The 6614-nt window shown below is 44.8% G+C and overlaps 1 pseudogene; it reads right to left on the reverse strand.

Annotated features, from left to right (window-relative positions):
- Window positions 1–3979: 3979 nt before the first annotated feature.
- LOC137533096 (U2 spliceosomal RNA) lies at window positions 3980–4111 on the reverse strand (annotated as a pseudogene).
- Between the last annotated feature and the right edge of the window lie 2503 nt (window positions 4112–6614).

A 6614-nucleotide genomic window follows, 5' to 3' on the forward strand; every position in this document is an offset into this window, starting at 1 on the left:
AATTCATTATATCATATATTTTTTTCGCTTCAGTGTCTCTTTAAGTAGAACAAGTATTTATCTACTTATATATGTTTTCTTTCCTGGGATAGTATGCCTAATCCTACTGCTTAACCCTCCTGGCGGTTTGCAAAAAAATCGCCAGGGGGCAGCAAATCTTTTTTTTTTAATTTTTTTCATGTAGCGAGACAAAGTCTCGCTACATGATAGCCGCTGCTCAGCGGCATCCCCCAAGCCCCTCCGATCGCCGCCGGCGATCGGAGATCCGGAGATCCCGTTCAAAGAACGGGATCTCCTGGAGGGCTTCCCCCGTCGCCATGGCGACGGGCGGGATGACGTCACCGACGTCATCGACGTCGTGACGTCAGAGGGGACTCCGATCTGCCCCATAGCGCTGCCTGGCACTGATTGGCCAGGCAGCGCACGGGGTCTGGGGGGGGGGCGGCCGCGGCGAGAGGAATTGCGGCGGATCGGCGGGTAGCGGCGGCGATCGGGCACTGCACGCAGCTAGCAAAGTGCTAGCTGCGTGCAGCAAAAAAAAAATTATGCAAATCGGCCCAGCGGGGCCTGAGCGGTGCCTTCCGGCGGCATAGCCCGAACTCAGTTCGGGCTTACCGCCAGGAAGAAAACAGTAGGATTAGGCAACAGGGAACACCGAACCCGGAAGTCCGTCGGGTCAGCGTCCCTCCACCATGCTGCAATTCGGCAGGTGGAGTCAAACGAGAGATCATTACACTCTGCCACCATTACAGGAGCCGGTGCAGGACAGATGAGAGGTGAGTCGGTAACAAGCTATCGTTACATTATTATTATTATTTTTATGTTTATATACAGCACTGACGTCTTCTGCAACAATTTACATAAATAGTCACATCACTGGCTGTCCTCAGAGAAGCTCATGACCCAATCCTACTATGATCGCACTGTAGTCAAAAGTATTATTATTTACTAGCTGGTCGCCCGGCGTTGCCCGGGTTTGTAATTGGCTAGTGTTAGCTCTGCCCACTTTTTCCAATCCTAACCCACAATTACTCAATGATGACCTAGTTTGTGAGCTTTGCTGTCTTTGGCATCAATAATAATTGGCATTGAAATGAAATAAATCTAATTGGCTGTGGCTCCACTCCTTTGAAAATCAATAGGCGAATTTTGATTAGCTTTTGTACGCTCCACCCACGTTTCTGAATACTAATCCCAGTCACCCAGTGACCAACTGTGCAAAGTTTAAGAACCTTGCTATTGACAGACAGTGTAAGAATGGCTGCAGTTTACATTTTGGCAGTGAAATTTGTATTTTTCTCCACCCAGTGATGTCCTAATGTTTCCCGGGTATGTATTTGGCTGCTGTTTGCTGTGGCCACTTTTTCTAACCCTAACACACAATTGTCAATAGTCAATGACCACGTTTGTGAGATTTGTGGTCTTTGGCATGTATAATTTTCATTGAAATGAAAACACATCTGATTCGCTGTTTGTGGCCCCACCCCTTTCTAAATATTTAACCCCAGTCACCCAATGATCAACTGTACCAGGTTTTAGGCTTGTGCCATTAACAGTGCAGAAATGGCAGCAATTAAATATTTGCCTTGAAAATCAATAGGTGAATTGTGATTGGTTTTTGTAAGCTCCACCCACTTTTCTGAATATTAATCCCAGTCACCCAGTGACCAACTGTGCAAAGTTTTAGAATCCTACAATTAATAGTGTAAGAATGGCTGCAGTTTACATTTTCCCAGCGAAATTTGTGTTTGTCTCCGCCCACTGAAGACTCGGCATTGCCCAGGTATGTATTTGGCTGGTGTTGGCTCTGCCCACTTTTTCTAACCCTAACACAAAATTACTTAATGACCAAGTTTGTGAGCTTTGCGGTCTTTGGCATCAATAATTTGCATTGAAATAAAATAAATCTGATTGGCTGTGGCTCCACCCCTTTTCTGAATTTGAACCCCAATCACCCAATGGGCAACTGTACCAGGTACAGGTGATTAACAGTGCAAGAATGGCATCAATTAAATATTCCCCTTAAAGATTAATAGGTGGATTTTGATTGGCCTTTGTAGGCTCCACCCACTTTTCTGAATATTAATCCCAGTCACCCAGTGACCAACTGTGCAAAGTTTGAGAACCCTACCATTAACAGTGTAAGAATGGCTGCAGTTTACATTTTCTCAGTGACATTTGTATTTGTCTCCGCCTACTGATGACCCAGCATTGCCCGGGTATGTATTTGGCTGGTGTTGGCTGCGCCCACTTTTCCTAACCCTAACACACAATTACTCAATGACCAAGTAGATAAAGAAATGATGTCCCGCTGCACCGAGGGTGGGTGTAAAAAGTTTCTTCCTTTATTGATACATCAATAGACACACAAAAAGGCTGACGCGTATCGGAGCTCTAGAAGGCTCCTTAATCATAACCTGCAATAACCTGCATTAAAAATAACACAAATCAGATTGGCTGTTTGGGGCTCCACCCCCTTATATAAATTTAAACCCCAGTCACTCAATGATTAACTGTACCAGGTTTGAGGCTTGTGCCATTAACAGTGCAAGAATGGAAGCAATGAAATATTCCCCTGAAAAATAAATAGGTAATTTTTGATTGTTTTTTGTAGGGTCCACCCACTTTTCTAAATATGAACCCCAGTCACCCAGTAACCAACTGTGCAAAGTTCGAGAACCCTACCATTAACAGTGTAAAAATGGCTGCTGTTTACATTTTCCCAGTAAAATTTGTATTTGTCTCCGCCCACTTATGACCCTGCGTTACCCGCTTATGTATTTGGCTGGTGTTGGCTGTGCCCACTTTCCTAACCCTAACAAACAATTAATCAATTACTCAATTACCAAGTTTGTGAGCTTTGCGGTGTTTGGCAACAATAATTTGCATTGGAATGAAACAAATATGATTGGCTATTTTTGGCTCCATCCCCTTTCTGAAATTGAACCCCAGTCACCCAATGATCAACTATACCAGGTTTGAGGCTTGTGCCATTAACAGTGCAAGAATGGCAGAAATGTAAATATTCCCCTTGAAAATCAATAAGTGAATTTTGAATGGCTTTTATAGGCTCCAACCACTTTTCTGAATAATAATCCTAGTCACCCAACGACCAACTGTGCAAAGTTTGAGAACCCTACCATTAACAGTATAAGAAAAACAAAAGTTTGCTTTCTTAAAACAGAAAGAATTTGCGATAATTCAGGTTGGAGTGAGCTTGAGATGTCTCCCAGTGCATCACTGCTGAATATATGCAAATTAACCATTGCTACCCTTAGAAGCTAAACACACCTCCAGAACCACTGGAATGCAATGATGTGTCAGCTTGTTAATTTGTACCAAGCCATTATAATCCAACATGCATACAGACTGTTTTTTTTTTTTTTAGCTTGTCTTGGCTCCTGTTGCAAGCAACAGGAGTCCCGGTTAGCAAGGCTATTAGCCCCGTGCACGGAAAAAGCGTGAGTGCCCTAAAGCACCCCCACAAAACGTGCACGAGTAGCCACGGGCCCCACAATACAGCAGGGCCCTTCCGGTTGTTTCCCGAAGGGAACCTTCCCCCTTTGCCATCGGCTCAGGGGGTGGCATCCTCCAACACCCGAGGGGTTGGAGGATCCTGGGGTCCTCCGAGGAGGACCCCGACTGTGCCCAGTGGTTACCCAAAGGGCCTGGCCATGTGGCATCCCACATGGTCCGGGTGGCTCCCCCGAGGGGGAGCCGGGTGGGAACCGAAGTCCCCGGTGCCAGCAAGCTGGCCCCGACCTTGCGGCCGGAGTGATAAAAATTCTGCACTCTCCCTAGCCAGAAGGCCGGGGAGCTGCGTTAGTTGGCGATGCATATGGGCAGTACAGACCAAAGCACCCTACTTCCGCCTGAGATCTGCCACATCTCAGGTTTTTTCAGGTGCACCTGGAGCGCCACTTCCAGGGGCAGTACGCCTAAGCAAAGCCCTCAGCCATTCAGCCTCGACCATGGTATAGATCCATTCAATCAACTCCTGGGAATTACGACCAGGAAGGACACCCTGCCACAGTGCCATCCCTCCAGGTCCCCCCAAAAATTTCAAGAACAGATACTACACTTGATCTTAGCCAAAAGGCCGAGAAGCGATATGCATACAGACTGTTTTGGATTGTTTGATCCTCATCAGTACATGGCATAGATTAATTTGGCTCTATGCAGTAGGGCTTGTAACACCGAGAGGTACAGACTAACCAGAAAGCTCATGGTGACCAAAAACTCATTGGAGTGTGTAAGGGACTACAATGGTCCTAAAAGCCCCCTTACTAAGATGTTAAGAAAAACAAAAGTTTGCTTTCTTAAAACAGAAAGAATTTGCGATAATTCAGGTTGGAGTGAGCTTGAGATGTCTCCCAGTGCATCACTGCTGAATATATGCAAATTGACCATTGTACCCTTAGAAGCTAAACACACCTCCAGTGTAACAGTGTAAGAATGGCTGCAGTTTAAATTTTCCAGTGAAATTTGTATTTGTCTCTTTTTGGTTATGGGAATAAAAAGTATCCTATACTTTATTCCAGGTAATGTACTATGTGTGTGCCAAATTTCATTCAAATCCGTTCAGCCGTTTTTGCGTGATCGAGTAACAAACATCCAAACTTTCCCATTTATTATATTAGTAGGATTGTATTTATAAAGCACCAACATATTACGCAGCACTGGACATTAGTTTAGGTTACAGACAATATTTAGGGATGACATACAGCAAAATGACAATACCTGCATACAAAAAATACCAGATCACGCAGAACAGTATGAGTACAAGGTAATGCTTAGTCAGTCACTAGATGGAGCATGGAGATTAGGCAAGTTAGGTTCACTCAGATGCATAGCATGTGTTCACAGTAATGGAGGTGCATGATCAGGTAGGACACAAAAGGAGGAGGACCCTGCCCAAAGGCTTACAATCTAGGTATAACAATTTGTGTATTTAGGGCCAGTTTACAGCAAATGTGTCAGTGAACTTTAACACAATTCACAACTTATGAAGTGTGCAGGTGTACAAAAACAAACAATTTTCCCTATGTGCCAGTTTAAAAAAAATGTATGCATTTTGGCTGAGTTCACAGTGGTCAGTTGCATAACTCATTTATTATGACCGTGAACTGCAGACTGGTCATAGACTTTAATGCAAATCCTGCATGCGGCAAGTAAGACTGATGCGATCCGTTACTGTGAACAGGCCCACAGAATTGTATGGGCAGTAAGTTGACATGCAGAATTATTCTGTAACACAACTGACCATTGTGAACAGGGCCTCAATACTTTTCACACTGCACTGCTGCATGATTTTCTTTTTGTGCACTGTGGGCTCACCCATAGCTCCCAACTGTCCCTCTTTTGGAGGGACAGTCCCTATTTGGGAGCCCTGACCCTCTGTCTTCCTAATTTGTCCCTCTTTCAGGATGTTGTCCCTCTTTCTATGTAAATATATGTATTTTTGTACTGAAAAATGTGTTTAATTGACTCTAAATGTGATTCCCATGCTTTAAATTGATATATTTATTATTTTCAAATGTTAACATGAAGGAATATGAACCAAGATAGGAAGAAACAGTATGGTTTGAGTTATGAGACATGTTTCTTATGAAATTTTGGTGTGCGTGACTAGGGGCATGACCAGGGGTGTGGCAGGGGCGTAGCTTAAGTGTGCCTCTTTCTCATCTCAAAAAGTTGGGAGGTGTGGGCTCACCACATGTGCATAAAATACATATATTGTACATTTTTAGTGAAAATCTAGTCTAGTATACAGTAGTGTGCTACTCTCTCCAGTGCCTGGTTTATACAGAAGCTTTCCCTACATGTGCTGCCTCTCTCCATCTCCTCACATCACAGCCCCCAGTATATAGTACACAGCATGCTGCTCTCCCCAGTGCTTGCTATATACAGCCATTATCTAGGTCTCTATTTATCTACCCCCATCTTGCTGCTCTATCCAGTGCCTGCTATATGCAGCTATTATCTAGGTCTCTATTTATCTACCCCCATCTTGCTGCTCTATCCAGTGCCTGCTATATGCAGCTATTATCCAGTGCCTGCTCTATGCAGCTATTATCTAGGTATTTATTTATCTACCCCCATCGTTCAGCTCTCTCCATCCATCAGCACACTATACAGCAGGTCTTCTCCATAGCTCCCAACTGTCCCTCTATTTTTATTATGAAATCTTTATGGTATGCACTAGTGGCATGGTAGGTTGTGACCAGGGGTGTAGCTTAAGTGTCCCTTTTTCTCATCTCAAAAAGTTGGAAGGTATGTCTTCTCTTCTCACAGCACAGCAGCCATTACAGTCACACTGCTTCCTCCCTGCAGCGTCAGGTCTAAACAGCCCTCCATAAAAGAGCCCCTCTGCTCCCCCTCCCGCCAGACTGTGCTTCTATCTATCAGCACAGCCTCCCTGCAGCTCTCTCCCTCAGCATACGCTGCCTATTATTTTCATCTATAACTGCACAGCCTGCTCCCCTGAGCTCTGACTCAACAATGGCGGCGAAATGCTCTCTCTTCCCCTCCCTCCTTCTACAACTCTCTCCTCCCAGTCCCCGCTCCCCGGCATCCTCTCCAGCTCCGCCCACACAGTCACACACTAGAGGCTG

The sequence above is a fragment of the Hyperolius riggenbachi genome, chromosome 1 (genome assembly GCF_040937935.1).
Source record: "Hyperolius riggenbachi isolate aHypRig1 chromosome 1, aHypRig1.pri, whole genome shotgun sequence".
NCBI lineage: Eukaryota > Metazoa > Chordata > Amphibia > Anura > Hyperoliidae > Hyperolius > Hyperolius riggenbachi.